The sequence below is a fragment of the Schistocerca serialis genome, chromosome 1 (genome assembly GCF_023864345.2).
Source record: "Schistocerca serialis cubense isolate TAMUIC-IGC-003099 chromosome 1, iqSchSeri2.2, whole genome shotgun sequence".
Lineage (NCBI taxonomy): Eukaryota > Metazoa > Arthropoda > Insecta > Orthoptera > Acrididae > Schistocerca > Schistocerca serialis.
Genome location: NC_064638.1, coordinates 1,163,354,772 through 1,163,373,839, shown reverse-complemented (window position 1 = coordinate 1,163,373,839; position 19,068 = coordinate 1,163,354,772). Strand labels below are relative to the sequence as shown.

Sequence of the window (19,068 nt, the reverse complement as noted above, 5' to 3'; positions counted from 1 at the left end):
TCTCTGACACGTGAGGTGAACACACAGAATTGCCGAGAGAGGGGATCCTCACCACCAGTCACTGTGCGTGGAGTTCCCTTGTATGTGGTATGGCTTCATGGTTACATTCATCGTTGGCCCATTCTTTTGAACAAGTTGGCGCTCAAGGACCAAAGACGTGCAGTGCGACTGGCCAGCGTTATAGCGATATACATTGGCATCATGTCATACCCACCGTACAGAAGACGTACACATTGAATTCAACAGTTTTCATGCAAGATGGGGTCCCACCGCACATTGCTCGTGAAGTCCACCGGTTTCTCCGAAACACATTTGGAAGCGATCGAATTATCAGCCAATCGTTTCCAAATGCTTGGCTGTCATGATCCCCGGATCTCAGTCCCTGTTCGGCCACTGTGGCCGAGAGGTTCTAGGCGCTTCAGTCTGGAACCGCGCGACCGCTATGGTCGCTAGTTCGAATCCTGCCTCGGGCATGGATGTCTGTGATGTCCTCAGGTTAGTTAGGTTTAAGTAGTTATAAGTTTTAGGGGACTGATAACCTCAGATGTTAAGTCCAATAGTGCTCAGAGCCATTTGAACCATTTTTTCTCACTCCCCGTGATTTCCGGATGTGGGGTTACCTGAAGGACAGCGTTCACTAGATGAAAACTCGCGCTTGTGCTGATCTGAAACGCAGCATATCAAGAGGGATAGCCAGTATACTTACGGACATGCTTCGTTCTGCTGTTCAGAATGCAATCTTGCGCTGTCAGACTCTTCTGAACACTGATGAACACCATCTTGAGCCCCTTTTGTAGCAGTAATGATACCGGTATGTAATAGTATGATGTACCGTAGCAGCGCATGAAAAGTGTTTCAGTTGAACTAATTCTGCATCAAATCTCTTTTCCATGTCCCTGACATTAATGCCACCAAGTTTGCTACTCATCCGGTAATTAGTTTCCGTGTTATAACGTGTTAAATAGGGACAATTTAATTATAGCCCGCTGGTAAATGTGGGAAACCACCAAAGCCACATCCAGGCCAGGTGGTGGCTCACCTGCCCTCATCGTCAATCCGTGAGACGGATTCAGTTCGGTACTGGCTTGCCTCTGCATGTCCCAGAAGCACACACGTTGGCGCTTGCTTTCTGGTATCCACGCAGTCCGAAAACCCCCTACCTTTGCTCTGAATTTATTACGGGGTTGTTTTCTGTCCATCGTTTTTAATACAAAGGTAGGGGCAGTTGCTAAGCCACAATTTGCTCTTGTTTGCCTCTAACTGGGTATATCAGTGCGCGCGTTCCGTTCTGCCGGGTAATGTGTTAGCTGCGGGAGAGCACGGCCTGAACCCCGCAGGGTGCCCTAGCGGCCTGCGAGTTTTTTGACAACTGCCGCGTTGCACCGCGCCTCCAAATTGCGTTCCGCACGCGTCGCTGCGACCGCGGCGTTGCTTAAAGCTTGTTAACGTCGGCGGGCGTGGCTCGATAAATCAGGGGGGCGCCCTGGGGGCCGTAAAACTCCACCCCCCACCAACACCCAGTCCTGAACGTAGGGCGGTGGGCGCCAACAGCCGCTACACGGCGCTTCGGGGTGTGTGCTGCTGGAAGTAATTTGCGCTTCCTGCTGCAGGCCGGGTGAACGCGCCGATTCGAGCAACACGCACCCCGGGACCGCCAGAAGAGTTCTGTACCTAGGAAGCCGTTAATGCCCTCCTCCTATTTTCGTTTTTTTCCAGCTGCTTTCCAGAATCGTCGCTTTGAAATACTCGCATTTACAGAATGTCAAATAAAACACCTTTAACCTGTCTAAATTTCCATACTGTTATTTTGTTGGGCTACGAGTTTTTGCGATATATTACGCTATCTTCAGTCCACTGCTGAGTCCACTGCTGAGGTCATCAGTCCCTAAACCTACACACTACTTAACCTAACTTATACTAACTTATGCAATGGACAACACACACACCCATACCCGAGGAAGGACTCAAACTTCCGACGTGTGGAGCAGCACGGACTGTGACAAGATGCCTCAGACCACATGGCTACCCTGTGTGGCAAGAACTGATGTCTGTAGACTTCTGATACAGTGATTACTTCAAGCGATCACTTCAAACCAGAACTGTGCTGGCGTAAGCTGGCGCCTGTACAAGATGCGGCAAAGAGGTTGCGATAAGGTCGACAGAGGCCAAAAACAGACTTGCAGGAGACGCGCCGCCAACGCCTTCTCGCACACCAGTATTTAACATCGCTGCTGCGGACCGGAGGGTCCCTCTATCGCAGTCTGTCACACTGAGTAAGTTTCAGTGTCACCAGTCGCAGCCCAGCGACAATCGCAGTTGCAGTTAGCTCCGCCGCTAACTAAGAGGCAGGCAGCACATAACAACCCTAATAGTGTACATAGCGGACTTTGTACTTCACCAGCAGTGAGGCTAACGTGGACAGTACAGAGAGCTTGTACCACAACGACGATCTTGAGATCAGTAACTTTCTTTTCTTGCGAATAAAGAACCAAGTTAATCTATGCCTGTGGTTTGTGTTATAAAAAGAGGATACCGGCTACCAAACAACTTCCTCTCCTTACTTCTCATGGTACAGCTCCACAGAGGCAACATAAAAAGAGCAGTCTTTGACTGTTTATCTAACAATCAGCAGGTGATGTTTGAAGTGATCGCTGTATCTGAAATCTGTAGATCGAGTACTGACCCCTATTTTGATCGGAACCGAGGTTCGAATTTTCCTACAAGTCCGTCGAGGGACTTGAAGATGGTGTAACATATCGCCGAAACTCGCAGGCCAATAAAATGACAGTTTGCAAATTTGGACAGCTGAAAGGCGCTTGATTTGACATTCTGTACTGAACAGCCGAGGTGTCGCAACCGTCTCTGAAAAGATGGGCATACAGAGACTTGTAATTACTATTAACTATGTTCGAGAAGTCCCCGTATGCGAAGTCTCACTGTCAAATCGTGGTTATCCGCTATGCGCTTACGGTAAATTTCGAGTTTATTATAAGGCCTAATATTTTTCACCTTAGCAGCTCTTTTATTGTATTAGAAGCTCCGTTTCCTCCCAACACTGCCATACAGCTTGATAAATTACGGAATACGTACAGACCTGCTGCAAGTCAACTGGAAAGTCTGAAATATGACACCAGGATAGTATACCCATACGTATTACACTGAGATGCGTCAGGGAGTTGTCATTTGTACTCAGGTGATTCATGCAAAATGATTTTCGACCCGATAATACTAACACGACGGAAGTTAACAGATTTTGGAACGCAAAATGGTAGCTCGAGCTAAATGTATGGGACATTCCATTTCGGAAGTCGTTAGGGACTTCAACTGATCAATATCGACTCGCTGAATACATCTCATGTCATTCCCATAAACAAATCGATGAAAATATGAGGTAAACCCGAATCGTATCGACCTTCCACCTTACTACCGTGTTCGGCGAAGGCAGTGGAATGGATTATTAAGTGGTGCTTAGAATGGTCGACGAAAGACAGGAAAATATTACCGAGAAAACGGGATTCGAAAAGGAAAAGGAACAAGTGAAAACCTGAATGAGGTTTTCACTCTGCAGCGCAGTGTATGAAACTTGGTGGCAGATTAAAACTGTGTGCCCGACCGAGACTCGAACTCGGGACCTTTGCCTTTCGAGGGCAAGTGCTCTACCATCTGAGCTACCGAAGCACGACTCATGCTCGGTCCTCACAGCTTTAATTCTCCCAGTATCTCGTCTCCTACCTTCCAAACTTTACAGAAGCTCTCCTGCGAAACTTGCAGAACTAGCATTCCTGAAAGAAATGATACTGCGGAGACATGGCTTAGCCACAGCCTGGGGGATGTTTCCAGAATGATAATTCTGGAAACTAATTAATATTGTAAACGCTTTTTAAATATGATTACTTTCCAGCAGAATGTAATTCCAATTTGTCATCTTTATTTGTGTTATGTAGTTATCAATGTTCTCCTCATTCAAAAGCCTAATGTACTTAATTTTATTGGAGACAGATGCTGGCTCTTTTGTCATCAATTTTAACCAAATACCTTTATGGTCTGATAAAAAATGAGTATTGAATAGCCCTAGTTCATACCGATTGGTCTCAACATTTGTGATTAAATTATCAAGGCCGGCATATTGTCTTGTTGAGTTTTCATTAATGCAGTGCAGGCCATGTGATCTTAGCAAATTCAGAAGATTAAGTTGTTTAGGTGTGTTCTGCCTTATATCAATATTTATGTCACCAAAAATAAAAATCCTATATTTAGGCCACTTATCGAGGTGTAGTATCAGTTTCTGTAAGGCCTGTGCAAATGCTTCAACATCATTATCAGGTGTGCAGTATACAGGCACAATTATGTATTTTAACATGGGCAGTAACATTGCTGCTATTTCCAGTACATTTTCTATACAGTAATCATTAACACTAAGGGCGCTGTAATCAAAGTCTATACCACTACTAACATATATAGAGGCTCCCCCATAGTTGTGTGTTGGTCTACAATAACCTGTTACTAAATCAAAGCCTGAGGGTACATATAACTGCAGTTGGTCTTCACTTAACCAGTGTTCGTTGATACATAATATAATATTCTTGTTCACTCCTAACAAAAAACTCAGGTCATTAGTTTTGTTTCGACCTGATATTTACATATAAAAATAATAATGAGTCATCCTCACAAAGGGGTAGGTCTGGATTCCTCTGTAGCAGTATATCAGTTTGTTCACTTTGCTTGTACATTCTTCTGTCACTTGTTGATTGTGTACTTACATCTTTGGCTAGTTTCTTGATCGTGTTGGATCCAGGTGATGACGAGATGATTTCCCTGGTGCCATCCATAAAAAATCACTGCTCCTCTGTGGAACTTTTCTCACTCTGGAAGACGCACGTACAGTGGCTTCTTTGTTTTCACTCATGTCTTGTGTACTTGCTTTTCTCACTTTTACAGCTCACCCTGAGGTGATTTAAACCCACAAACCACCCACCAGAGCGTTATTTCATCATGTATCAGCATTATCCTTAATTTATGAGTATGAGTGTAGCTCTTTATTCAGAATAGGTAATGCGTACTATTGGCAGGGGATCTCATGCTGATTCCATATTTCTAGATTACCAGAAGGCTTCTGACACTGTTCCTCAAAAACGACTTCTAATCAAATTGTCTGCTATTGGAGTATCGCATCCGTTGCGGTATTGGATTCCATTTCCTAACAAAAAGTTCGTAGTTACTAGTAACTGACGGTAAACCACCGAGTAAAACGGAAGTGCTATTTTGCTGTTCGTGATCTATAAAAACTATTTAGGAGACAATCCGAGCAGCCCTATTAGATTCTTTGCTGATGATGCTGTCATTTACCGCCTAGAAAAGTCATTCTGCATGTACCCAGCGCTGGTTAGCGTCCCCTCCGGAAACACCAAAGGTGAACGAGAGCTGTAGTTTATCGCAGCCCTGACCGTAAGGCCTGAGGTGGGGAGGATGAGGTTACTGTACGAGACAGTCTCACCAGGTCTACATCGTACGCGCAAACGACTATCAACTACGTGCGTACAGAGTCTGCTCTCATCGCTGAAGACGACAGCGCACCTTTCTATCTTGCAAGTGGTTCTCTGACGGCACCAGTCGATCCATGCACGTCGGTGCTGTTATGTGAGTTGAAGACGGGCTAGCGGTGTGCTAATAACCGGTTTTAAACAGTTCATGCTGACACGTCTGGGCTCATAAGCCCTCTTGTTTGTGCTGTGGTAGCTGACCTTACAACACGACGATTCTGGTGGGCGTCCAGAATCTCGTCTACAGGTGTGAGAATGTTCACGTGACCACTGATGCCAGTACCATTGTACAACTGGCGCAGTACGTCCAACTTGTGTTCTGCGAAAGGACCATTACACCATTCGGAAGGCAAGATTTTGGCCTCTTTCAAACTCGCTCGTTTGGCTCTGGGAGGCACAAGTGCATCTCCTTGGCAAGATCGCCTACCTGGCTCACGATTTTGCATAACACTGAGCCTTTTGGCTGTGAGCATACCCTATTAAAGGGTAGACACAGATGGTAGACATAGATGGCGCTCTGGTAGCTGTTGGCGGACGATATAGAAACTATTATCTGTATATCTGTTATCCCATACCGGCATCGGATAAAAATCGACATCATCTTTGCAGATGAACTAATTTTGTTTTCTGGCAGTGTATAATAACGGTACTACATTGTAAGGTACACTACTGGCCATTAAAACTGCTACACCACGAAGATGACATGATACACACGCGAAATTTAACCGATAGCAAGAAGATGCTGTGATATGCAAATGATTAGCTTTTCAGAGCATTTACACAAGGTGGCGACACCTACAACGTGCTGACATGAGACAAGTTTCCAGCCAATTTCTCATACACAAACAGCAGTTGACCGGCGTTGCCTGGCGAAACGTTGTGTGTCTCGTGTAAGGAGGAGAAATGTGTACCATCACGTTTCCGACTTTGATATAGATCGGATTGTAGCCTATGACGATTGTGGTTTATCGTGTCGCGACAATGCTGCTCGCGTTGGTCGAGATCCAATGACTGTTAGCTGAATATAGAATCGGTGGGTTCAGGAGGGTAATGCGGAACGCCGAGCTGGATCCCAACGGCCTCGTATCACTAGCAGTCGAGAAGACAGCCATCTTATCCGCCTGGCTGTAACGGATCGTGCAGCCACGTCTCGATCCATGAGTCAACAGATGGGGACGTTTGCAAGACAACAACCATCTGCACGAACAGTTCGACGACGTTTGCAGCAGGTTCGGTTTACAGCATCATGATGGTCGCATCCGTGTTTGGCGACATCGCGGTGAACGCACATTGGAAGAGTGTATTCGTCATCGCCATACTGGCGTATCACCCGGCGTGATGGTACGGGGTGCCATTGGTTACACGTCTCGGTCACCTCTTGTTCGCATTGACGGCACTTTGAACAGTGGACGTTACATTTCAGATATGTTACGACCCGTGGCTCTACCCCTCATTCGATCCCTGCGAAACCCTACATTTCAGCAGGATAATGTACGAGCGCATGTTGCAGGTCCTGTACGGGCCTTTCTCGATACAGAAAATTTTCGACTGCTGCCCTGGCCAGCACATCCTCCAGATACCTCAGCAATTGAAAACGTCTGGTCGATGGTGGCCGAACAACTTGCTCGTCACAATACGCCAGTCACTACTCTTGATGAACTGTGGTATTGTGTTGAAGCTGCATGGGCAGCTGTACCTGTACACGCCATCCAAGCTCTGTTTGACTCAATGCCCAGGCGTATCAAGGGCGTTATTACGACCAGAGGTTGTTGTTCTCGGTACTGATTTCTCAGGATCTATGCACCCAAATTGCGTAAAAATGTAATCACATGTCAGTTCTAGTATACTATATTTGTCCAATGATTACCATTTTATCATCTGCATTTCTTCTTGGTGTAGGAATTTTAATGGTCAGTAGTGTATTTTGCAGTAAAATAACTCTAAGAGGGACCGATGACCGTAGCGGTCTGGTCCCTTCAGTTGCACAAAGCAACCAACCAACTCTAAGGCTTTCGTGTACAAAATTTATCGAAAAAGCTGTAACAACTAGGTCCAGTGCCCAGCAAAGTTTCAACTTCTACAGCCACGTCTAGATGGATTCTCTGCAAATCACACTTAAGTGCGTGGCAGAGGGTTCATCGAATTACTTTCAAAATAATTCTCTACTATTCCAATCTGGAATAGCGCGCGGAAAAAACGAACACCTATACCTTCCGGTGCGAGCTCTGATTTCCCTTATTTTATTATGATGAACGTTTCTCCCTCTGCAGGTCGGTGTCAACAAAATATTTTCGCATTCGGAGGAGAAAGCTGGCGACTGAAATTTCGTGAGAAGATTCCGCCGCAACGAAAAACGCCTTGGTGTGCTCCCCAAGTCCTCTATCATGTCAGTGGGACCCTCTATTTCGCGATAATACAAATCGTGCTGCTCTTCTTTGAACTTTCTCGATGTACTCTATTAATCCTATCTCGTAAGCATCCCACACAGCACAGCAGTACTCCAAAAGAGGACGGACAAGCGTAGTGTAGCGGTCTGCTTGGTAGGTAAATTGTTCGTAATTGTAATTCCTAGGTATTTAGTTGAATTTTCGACCTTTAGGTTTAACTAATTTATCGTGTAGCCGACGTGTAGCGGATTCCTTGATGCACGTATTTGGATGACCTCACACTTTCAATTTTTTAGGCTCAATTGTCAATTTTCGGCCGGCCGGAGTGGCTGAGCGGTTCTAGGCACTTCAGTCCGGCACCGCGCGACCGCTAAGGTCGCAGGCTCGAATCCTGCCTCGGGTATGGATGTGTGTGTCGTCCTTAGGTTAGTTAGGTTCAAGTAGTTAAAAGTTCTAGGGGACTGATGACCTCAGATGTTAATTCCCATAGTGTTTAGAGCCATTTGAACCATTTTTGTCAATTTTCGCACCAAACAGATATCTTTCCTAAATCGTTTTGCGATTTGTTTTCATCTTATGATGTCTTTACTAGTCGATAAACGACAGAATCATCTGCAAACAACGGCTGCTCAGATTGTCTTCTAAATAACTGAAAAAAAAAAAAATGTTACAATTGGGCCTGGTCTCCCCTACAGTTTTAATTTGTCACGAATGTCCGTTGCACTGTGTACTCTATCAACTAAAGAGTAAGAGCTTGTCATCTCAGACATAAACTGTTCTTCAACGTGTGGCAAACACGACGGAGAAGAAGAGTTTTGAAGAAGTGAATTCATTACGGTGTATTGAAGGGCTCGACAGCTGCAGCAGATGCTGCTTGGTGAGTCTCCTTGTGTTTGTGTGTGTGTGAGTGTGTGTGTCTGAGAGAGAGAGAGAGAGGGAGAGAGAGGATGGGCGGGAGTGTGTGTGTTTGTATTTGTGTGTGTGTGTGTGTGTGTGCGTGTGTGAGAGAGCACGGCTGTGTTTAGCCGCGGAGAAGGACGCGGGGTTGGCGGCCAGGTTTGTTATGAATAGCAGCTCATTACGAGAAGAGCGCGGGAGAAAGGACGCGGACAGAAATTTAAATTAAGCGTCGCAGCAGGTACGCCCCGACCGGCTTCACATATTTCGCCCAACTTTAATAACACGGCTCTTTCGGGTCGGAGCCCTAGAAGGTGGACCATTAAAAATGTAGATCCCAGAAGCTTTGTTCAAATTGGAGCCTCGTTCTTGCGCCGGTTAATAAAATTTCAGGGAACCGGCACGTTTTCTCCTACACTTTTTTTAGAATTTTTTTTATTTAAAAAAAAAAGAAAAAAAAGTTCGCGCGCGTAAGCACTGACGCACACGCGTACCCATTCGCGTCGGCGATAAAATTAGCAGGCAGAATGCAGGAGGCAGCAAATGCGCGGTATTAATGTCCACTTTACATTAAAACAATGTAACGGCGGCGGCGCGGCCGGTGGAGCAGAAAGCGCCCGGGCCTAACGCGATTATCAGAACAAATGTCGCTGCCGACTCGCATTTGCTGCTCGAAACGCTAATTTATAGAGAGGGCCCTAGTTTGTAGCGCCGTAATCGAGTTCGCACCAACTGCGCAGCCGTCAGATGGCGTCACGGTTTTATGTAAACATGAATGAACACTAAAAACTCACCAACTTGTATAAATTCCAAAGTATGTGTATATAATCAGGCACGGATGGTGAGGCAAGTGATGATGCATCTGTAGTTTCATCGCATGACTGATGAATGATGTGCTTTTGGGTTTCCAGCCAAGTTAGTGATACCATTTTTTTTTTTTCCTGACGTTTCGTTAAGCGACACAACGATCTTGTTCAGGTGTTGTGCGTAACGCTATTGTGTAATCGACTGCCTGAAGTCCAACGAGACTTAGTTACTGTTGGTGTTCATAGCTAAGCTCGATTCCAGGTGTTCGCTAAGCTTTTGCCTTTGTACCTCATTTCTTGCTCTTTTCTTTTTTCAAAGCCCACTCTGTTATTCCATGAAAGACACATTGTTTAAGCCATTTGCAACTCTGACGCATGAGTGCCGGATCCCAAGCGATGCTTAGACTGAGACCTGCGTAGTGACAAGGTTTTCTGCTATCTTATTGCCAGCCGTTGTGGTCGAGCGGTTCTAGATGCTTCAGTCTGGAACCGCGCGACTGCTACGGTCGCAGGTTCGAATCCTGGCTCGGGCATGGATGTGTGTGGTGTCCTTAGGTTAGTTAGGTTTAAGTAGTTTGAAGTTCTAGGGGACTGATGACCTCAGACGTTAAGTCCCAAAGTGCTCAGAGCCATTTGAACCATTTTGCTATCTTCTTTTCCATTGTCTCGTTAGTTGCGTTGTCCCAGGAAATTGACCTTTATACCACGACACTGGTCTTGTCCCCTAGACGGAGAATATTTCTGTACGATTATATTATATGATATTATTGAAATTCTCCCTTTTTTGCTCAATAGCGGCGTCAAATATTTACTTTGGTTTGAGAGTGGATTAAAAACTGTTACAACGTATGAACAAATTTAACTTCACATAAATTATTAAGAAAATTGAAGATGAACGAGATAAACCATCCAGAGATCTATTTTTCGCATTGATGGTCTAACGTGTGATACTCGTACATTAACGGAAATGATTTTCCTTACGTTTGCTGTTTGAAGGAGTGTTTTCTCTGTAAATCGTCTAATAGGTAAGCTTAGAGAATTTAATCACCCAACGTGTCGAGCTTTTATGGATTATGAAATGGTGTTCGACCGGTTGATAATATTTAAGTTTTGGGAAATTATAGGGGTTGTGGCGTCTCCTGGAAGCCTATCAAATGTATGACGCGATTTATTCAACTGCTATGAATGAAATCTAAAAAGAGAACATAAGGCCTGTGATATTATAAGTCATTCTGTCGAGTCCAATAATAACCTGTGACAAATATTGTAAATATTTCCCATTAATCGCAAAGATAAAGGATACTGTATTTCAATACGTTCCATGAAAGCATGGAATTTCAAGCGTAATATATATATATATATACATAAGAGCCATGTGTTTCGCCCCTGTTTGTTCTCTGTTTTTCGTCCGTTTTGTTCTCGCTCTTCTGTGGGACCATGTGTGTATAAAGCGCTGCCTGTATTTTAATGTTACAATATATTGTTAATTGAAAGTATCTTATGTTTCCTTTCAAAAATACCTCTCCCTCCACGTGAAATTTATTTAAAGATAATAATAATATTGCTGTCGATTGCCCATCTGGCTTCGACTGATTCGGTGGCGCTGAGTCCGCCATTCGTGTATTGAAAGATATTTCAGTGTATGCCAGCTTCACTCGCAAAGAAAAATAATTCTAGCGGCGTGTTGATTTCATAAAGTCAGTTTCGAATATTAAAGTTAGTTAATATTTTTGATTATGTAACTTATTCAGAGATTTAACACGGCAAGGCTTAGGTGAGGCTTCACCTCAGGTTTAAAATATTTTAGTTAATTCAAAGGATTAAAGTTAACTCAATTCCTAAAGACATGAAATTAAGGTAATTCTTTGCAATTATTTCCATAAAACGCAGGTGTTTGTACCATTCTTTCTTTCTGTGTAACAATAGATTAATTTATTGCTGTCATCTCAACGTTGTTAACTATATCAACAAAGAAAACTAGAGTTATGTCTTTTAGTGGAAAGACCCTCTTAGAACTAAATCAACAACAAAATATTTGAGCAAGTCCGTATTATAGAGTATTCAACTACCTAGGCTCTGATCTTTGTTCTACATAACATAACGATGCTGAAAAGAAACTGGATACGTGGAATACTTGCACGTGTTAGGTACAGTTAATAGAAAGCTCCTGAACAAAACCAGGAAATCATTTATATTCTATGACTGCGCCGTTACTGCTCTATGGGCCCAAAGTATAGACTTCAGAAATGAAAGTTCTAAGACGTTTGGCCGGTTACTACGTGTGGATCAAAGCCAGGTAAAAGGAAACCTATAACTACAGATCCAGGGATGGAAGAAAGATAGGAGGACCACGAAGAAGATGGTGCATAGTCAAATGAAAACGATACAGATGAAAAAAAGTAAGTAAAGTATTTATTGTTTCAAAACTAATCGTCGTTACTGTTAGCACATTTATCGCACTGTAAGACAAGACTGCCAATGCCTCTTTGTGAAAATGTTTGCGGTCTCCTGTGGAAACACGATTACACCCACCCGTGCGCCTCTTCGTCTGAAGCAAATCGACGGTGACGAATGTCTTACTTCAGGGCTCCTAAAATATGGATTCGCATGACGAGAGATCGGGACTGTATGGAGGACGTGTAATGACTTCCAGGCAAACTTGTTCAGTGTACCCAGAACAACCTTGGTGACATTTGAGCCCTCTGGAAAGCCCTTACAACCCTCCATACAGTCCCGAGGTCTCCCCATATTTTTGTACCCCTGAAGAAAGAGATTCGTGGCCTTCGATTTGCTTTGGACGAAGAAGTGCACGCCTGGATACAGTCTTGGTACTGTAGGAGACCGGAAACATTTTTGCATAATGATATTGACCGCCTTGTATCATAGTGCGATAAATACGTTAACTTCGTAGAAGCTCTCCTGCGAACGTTGCTGAACTACTACTCCTGGAAGCAAGGATATTTCATTCTGGAACAGCTCCTATCCTCAAGTATCTTCAGTCACACTAGGGAATCACAGAAAGCTGTTTATAAAAGAAATTGTGTATTTACGATCCAAATTTAGTTTGAATAAAACAAAGAACAGTTTATCCCTCCTGGGTGCTGTTATACAAAATCATGCACACAAGCGTTAGCGTTCACGCTTCCCACGCCCGGGTTCCCGGGTTCGATTCCCGGCGGGGTCAGAGATTTTCTCTGCCTCGTGATGACTGGGTGTTGTGTGATGTCCTTAGGTTAGTTAGGTTTAAGTAGTTCTAAGTCCTAGGGGACTGATGACCTCAGATGCTAAGTCCCATGGTGCTCAGAGCCATTTGAACCATTTGAACCATGCACACAAGAACACACAATACATACATGAGTCCTAAATGCGGAACAACTTGCCCAAGTGCGCATTTTGCATAGTTCTCGATAAAATAAAACATCCATCCATCACGTATGTCCTCAATACACTCTCTCACTCTCTTCACATAATCCACACAACGAAACGTAACTGAATAATAAATTTCAAAGTGGTTACTATTAGGTCAGCAGCTACTGTAATGAATACAAAGTCTAGAAAAATAACGTGTGTGAACTGAATCCTGTTCATTCCTAATGATATAGTAAATGAACGCATTACAATCCGTAACTCAGTTTTATTACACCCGAGAAGTTATTAAGCGTTGTAGGTAGTTTTTTATATCTCAGAAAGTGTTGAAGATACTGATCTGAGATTTTTACGGTATAGTTGAATCATTAATGCAAATCTGTATGTGAAATATGAAAACTATCCAATAAAATTTAATACTATTACTTTAGATTCTTAGGGAGTGTGCGTAATGTATGGTACGCACGTGGTACATCTACATCTACATAGATACGTTGCAAATCGCACTTAAGTGCCTGGCAGAGGGTTCATCGAACAAACACTTATATCTTTCTGTGCGAGCTCTGAACTCCCTTATAATATTATGGTGATCATCTCTCGCTATACAGGTCGGCGTCAACAACACATTTTCGCATTCGGAGGAGAAAACTGGTAACTGAATTTTCCTGAGAAGATTCCGCCGCAACGAAAAACGCCTTTCTTTTAATGATGTCCATCCCAAATCCTGTATCATTTCAGTGACTATTTCGCGATAATACAAAACATGCTGCCCTTTTTTGAACTTCCTCGACGTACTCCATCAGTCCCATCTGGTAAGGATCCGACGACGTGCAGCAGTATTCTGAAAGCGGGCGGATAAGCGTGGTGTAGGCAGTCTATGCATTTTCTAAGTGTCCTGCCTTCCCCACAACATTTTATACGCATTCCTTCCAATTTAAGTTGTTTGTAATTGTAATTCCTTGGTATTTAGTTGAATTTACGACCCTTAGATTTGAGTGATATTTTGTGTAACCGAAGTTTAACGCATTTCTTTTAGCACTCATGTGGACGGCGTCCCACTTTTCGTTATTAAGTAACCTCAGACGGCTGCTCAGGTTGTCTCCCAAATCGTTTATATAGACAAGGAACAACAAAGGGCCTCTAGTACTAACTTGGGCGACGCCAGAATTAATTTCTGTTTTGCTCGATGTCATTCCGTCAGTTACTACAAACTGTGACCTCTCTGACAGGATATCACAAATACTGTCATATAATTGAGACGATATTCCGTAAGCACGCAATTTCACTACAAGCCACTTGTGTGGTACAGTGTCAAAAGCCTTCTGGAAATCTAGAAATAAGGAATCAGTTGCAAATCCCTCGTCACTAGCACTCACCACTTTTTGTGAGTAAAGAGCTAGTTGTGTTTCACAAGAACGATGTTTTCTAAATCTGTGTTGACTGTGCGTCTCTAGACCGTTTTCTTCGAGGTAATTCATAACGTTCGAACACAATATGTGTTCCAAAATCCTGCTGCATATCGACGTTAATGATATGGTCGTGTAATTTAGTGTAATACTCCCACTACCTTTCTTGAACATTGGTGTGACCTGTGCATATTTCCTGTCTTTGAGTACGGATCTTTCGTCGAGCGAGCGGTTGTATATCATTGTTACACTACTGGCCATTAAAATTGGTACACCAAGAAGAAATGCAGATTATAAACGCGTATTCATTGGACAAATATATTATACTAGAACTGACATGTGATTACATTTTCACGCACTTTGGGTGCGTAGGTCCTGAGAAATCAGTACCCCGAACAACCACCTCTGGCCGTAATAACGGCCTTGATACGCCTGGGTATTGAGTCAAACAGAGCGTGGATGGCGTGTACAGGTACAGCTGCCCATGCAGCTTCAATACGATACCACAGTTCATCAAGAGTAGTGCCTGGCGTATTGTGACGAGCCAGTTGCTCGGCTACCATTGACCAGACGTTTTCAATTGGTGAGAGATCTGGAGAATGTGCTGGTCAGGGCAGCAGTCGAACATTTTCTGTAACCAGAATGGCCCGTAAACGACCTGCAACATGGGCTCGTGCATTTATCCTGCTGATATGTACGGTTTCGCAGGGATCGAATGAAGGGTAGAGCCACGGGTCGTAACACATCTGAAATCTAACATCCACTGTTCAGAGTGCAGTCAGTGCGAACAACAGGTGACCGAGACGTGTAACCAAACGCACCCCACACCATCACGCCGGGTGATACGCCAGTATGGCGATGACGAATACACGCTTCCAATGTGCGTTCACCGCGAAGTCGCCAAACACGGATGCGACCATCATGATGCTGTAAGCAGAACCTGGATTCATCCGAAAAAATGACATTTTGCCATTCGTGCAACCAGGTTCGTCGTTGAGTACACCACCGCAGGCGCTTCTGTCTGTGATGCAGCGTCAAGGGTAACCGCATCCATGGTCTCCGAGCTGATAGTCCATGCTGCTGCAAACGTCGTCGAACTGTTCGTGCAGATGGTTGTTGTCTTGCAAACGTCCCCATCTGTTCACTCAGGGATCGAGATGAGGCTGCACGATCCATTACAGCCATGCGGATAAGATTCCTGTCATCTCGACTGCTAGTGATACGAGGCCTTTGGGATCCAGCACGGCGTTGCGTATTACCCTCCTGAACCCACCGATTCCATATTTTGCCAACAGTCATTGGATCTCGACCAACGTGAGCAGCAATGTCGGGATACGATAAACCAATAGGCTACAATCCGATCTTTATCAAAGTCGGAAACGTGATGTTACGCATTTCTCCTCCTTACACGAGGCATCACAACAACATTTCACCAGGCAACGCCGGTCAACTGCTGTTAGCGTATGAGAAATCCGTTGGAAACTTTCCTCATGTCAGCACGTTGTAGGTGTCGCCACCGGCGCCAACCTTGTGTGAATGCTCTGAGAAGCTAATCATTTGCGTATCACAGCATCTTCTTCCTGTCGGTTAAATTTCGCGTCTGTAGCACGTCATCTTCGTGGTGTAGCAATTTTAATGGCCTGTAGTGTAAATATGGAGCTATTGTATTAGCACACTCTGAAAGGAACCTAACTGGTATACAGTCTGGGCAGGAAGACTTTGTGTGATTTAAGTTGCTTCACTACACCGACGATATAGACTTCTGCGTTATTCATGTTGGCAGCTGTTCTCGGTTCTAAATATGGAATATTTACTTCGTCTTGTTTGGTGAACAAATTTCGACAAGAAAAAAAATTCATTTGCTCTTTTCCCGGCTACATGGCAAGACACTTTTCCCAAGATCGCTTACTTCACTGCAAGGTGGAAAGACTCGGAAGAATTTGCAGCACACAGAGGCTATAAGCCACGATGGTGTACTCGGTACGGCAACAGGCTTAGCATTAAGGCTACACTCACGGAAGCTACAGTACCATCGTGCAGCTGGATACACCGGACTGCGCTAGACCCGGTTAATGCGGGGGCAATCTCCCGCACTCGGCGACCTCTGGAACACCACGGACTGGAGACCACAGACGGCGCTGAGGCCTGTCCAGATTACTGCGGACAGAGCCGGGCGCCAGAGGCAGCTCTCAGTTAATGGTGCGGACGCTGAACGCCGATGACGCGGGGCGTGGCTGGTTGGCGCAGTAATTATCCCCCACCCTTCTCCCGTCTTCCCACTGCAGACTGCAGCTGCGCGGCGCTACAGACGTCCGACATCTTAGCTCCGCCTGTTCCTCTCACACAGTCCTGGGGAGCTCCCGTCGAAGGCATAGCTACAAACTCCCTCGCTTTCTGCAGGCTTTGTCGGAGTGTGCTGCAACAGCTTCTCCAACTTTTATTAACTGGGTTAATGGTAAGGTTATGAATGGGGGACGTACATGAAACACGCGATATTACAGATGAGGAAGTAAAATTTTATGTGTTGGTTCGTAATGGGCTAATACAATTTCAAATTCAGTTTTCAAAAATTTTATCCGAGTTTACAAACTGTTATAAAAGTATAAATTTCGTTCCTATTCGTTATACACTGCTGAAGCAATCCCTGCCAAAATGAGATTTTCACTCTGCAGCGGAGTGTGCGCTGGTATGGAACCTCCTGGTAGACTCGACCGAGACTCGAGACCGAGACTCGAACTCGGGACCTTTGCGTTTCTACATCTACATCTACATCCATACACCGCAAGCCACCTGACGGGGTGTGGCGGAGGGCACCTTGAGTACCTCTATCGGTTCTCCCTTCTATTCCAGTCTCGTATTGTTCGTGGAAAGAAGGATAGTCGGTATGCCTCTGTGTGGGCTCTAATCTCCCTGATTTTATCCTTTTATCCTCACGGTCTCTTCGCGAGATATACGTAGGAGGGAGCAATATACTGCTCGACTCCTCGGTGAAGGTATGTGCTCAAAACTTCAACCAAAGCCCGTACCGAGCTACTGAGCGTCTCTCCTGCAGAGTCTTCCACTGGAGTTCCGTAACGCTTTCGCGATTACTAAATGATCGTGTAACGAAGCGCGCTGCTCTCCGTTGGATCTTCTCTATCTCTTCTATCAACCCTATCTGGTACGGATCCTACACTGCTGAGCAGTATTCAAGCAGTGGGCGAACAAGCGTACTGTAACCTACTTCCTTTGTTTTTGGATTGCTTTTCCATAGGATTCTTCCAATGAAGCTCAGTCTGGCATCTGCTTTACCGACGATCAACTTTATATGTTCATTCCATTTTAAATCACTCCTAATGTGTACTCCCAGATAATTTATGGAATTAACTGCTTCCAGTTGCTGACCTGCTATATTGTAGCTAAATGATAAGGGCAAGTGCTCTACCAACTATTTTTTTGATCTTATTTTGTTCGTGATTTTTCATTCTATTTGTTCGGGGCTGACGTCCCACGACGCTTGTTCAAGTTCATCGTAGTTCCATTAACAGTTTTTTTTTATTTTTTATTTTTTTTTATTAGAGAGGGCGGCTAACCCTCTGACCGAACACGCTGAGCTACCGTGCCGGCCTCAACTGAGATACCCAAGCACGACTCACAAACCGTGTTCACAGCTTCAATTTTGCCAGTACCTCGTCTCCTACCTTCCAAACTTCACAGAAGCTGTCCTGCGAGCCTTACAGAACCAGCACTCCCCGCCAAAGTTTATCTGTCTCTTGTCTACATGAGTATAAACAAGTGTTCCCAAGCAATTTTGAATGTTTTTGACAAAAATATTTCGTCGTATGTTACATCTATTTGCTAGGACTTCGTGTGGGAGTCTGAGCACCTTCATCTACATGTCTCAGCTTAAACAAAGCTTTTCACAATTTGGCTCTGCATATTTGTTTGTTGTACTGCGAGAAATGAATGGGTCAAATGTTAAGGCACTGTATTACAAATGTCATGAGAAAAAACGCGCAGTGTTACAAAGTGCAATTTCTGGGAACATGTATTTATGTTTACAGGTGGTGATATTCAGCCGCCAAATAATTGTCAAAATTCATGGTGAAACCTTCAACTGCCACTTATTTTGCACAATTAGCTACTAGTTTTGGCCAGTGAGCATTATCAAACCTAGTTGGCATAAACTACAATGTGGACAAAAGTAGTTTATTCTTTTAAGCCCATCATAGTACGTAGCCGGCCGAAGTGGCCGTGCGGTTCTAGGCGCTGCAGTCTGGAACCGCGAAGCCGCTACGGTCGCAGGTTCGAATCCTGCCTCGGGCATGGATGTGTGTGATGTCCTTAGGTTAGTTAGGTTTAACTAGTTCTAAGTTCTAGGGGACTAATTACCTTAGAAGTTGAGTCCCATAGTGCTCAGAGCCATTTGAACCATAGTACGTAAAAATTTCTCACAATAATAACTGTACGATAATTATCATCAAGAAGCAAGTTCACAATGACAGCTAGTAACACACTGACATCTGTGGTGGGATTAAAAGAGCAAATTACTTTTGTTCAAATTATGGAATAATTTTCCTGCCGTTTATGCCAGCTAAGCTTGATAATGGTCATTAGCAGAAATTGTAGCGAATTATGCAAAATAAATGACAGCTGAAGTTTTCTGGCAAAATGAATTAAGTGGCTG

General features: G+C 44.3%; 1 non-coding gene across 1 annotated transcript; it reads right to left on the bottom strand.

Annotated features, from left to right (window-relative positions):
* Positions 1–3,604: 3,604 nt before the first annotated feature.
* On the bottom strand, positions 3,605–3,679 carry Trnas-cga (transfer RNA serine (anticodon CGA)). The gene has a single exon. It is a non-coding gene; the product is annotated as a tRNA-Ser (tRNA).
* Between the last annotated feature and the right edge of the window lie 15,389 nt (positions 3,680–19,068).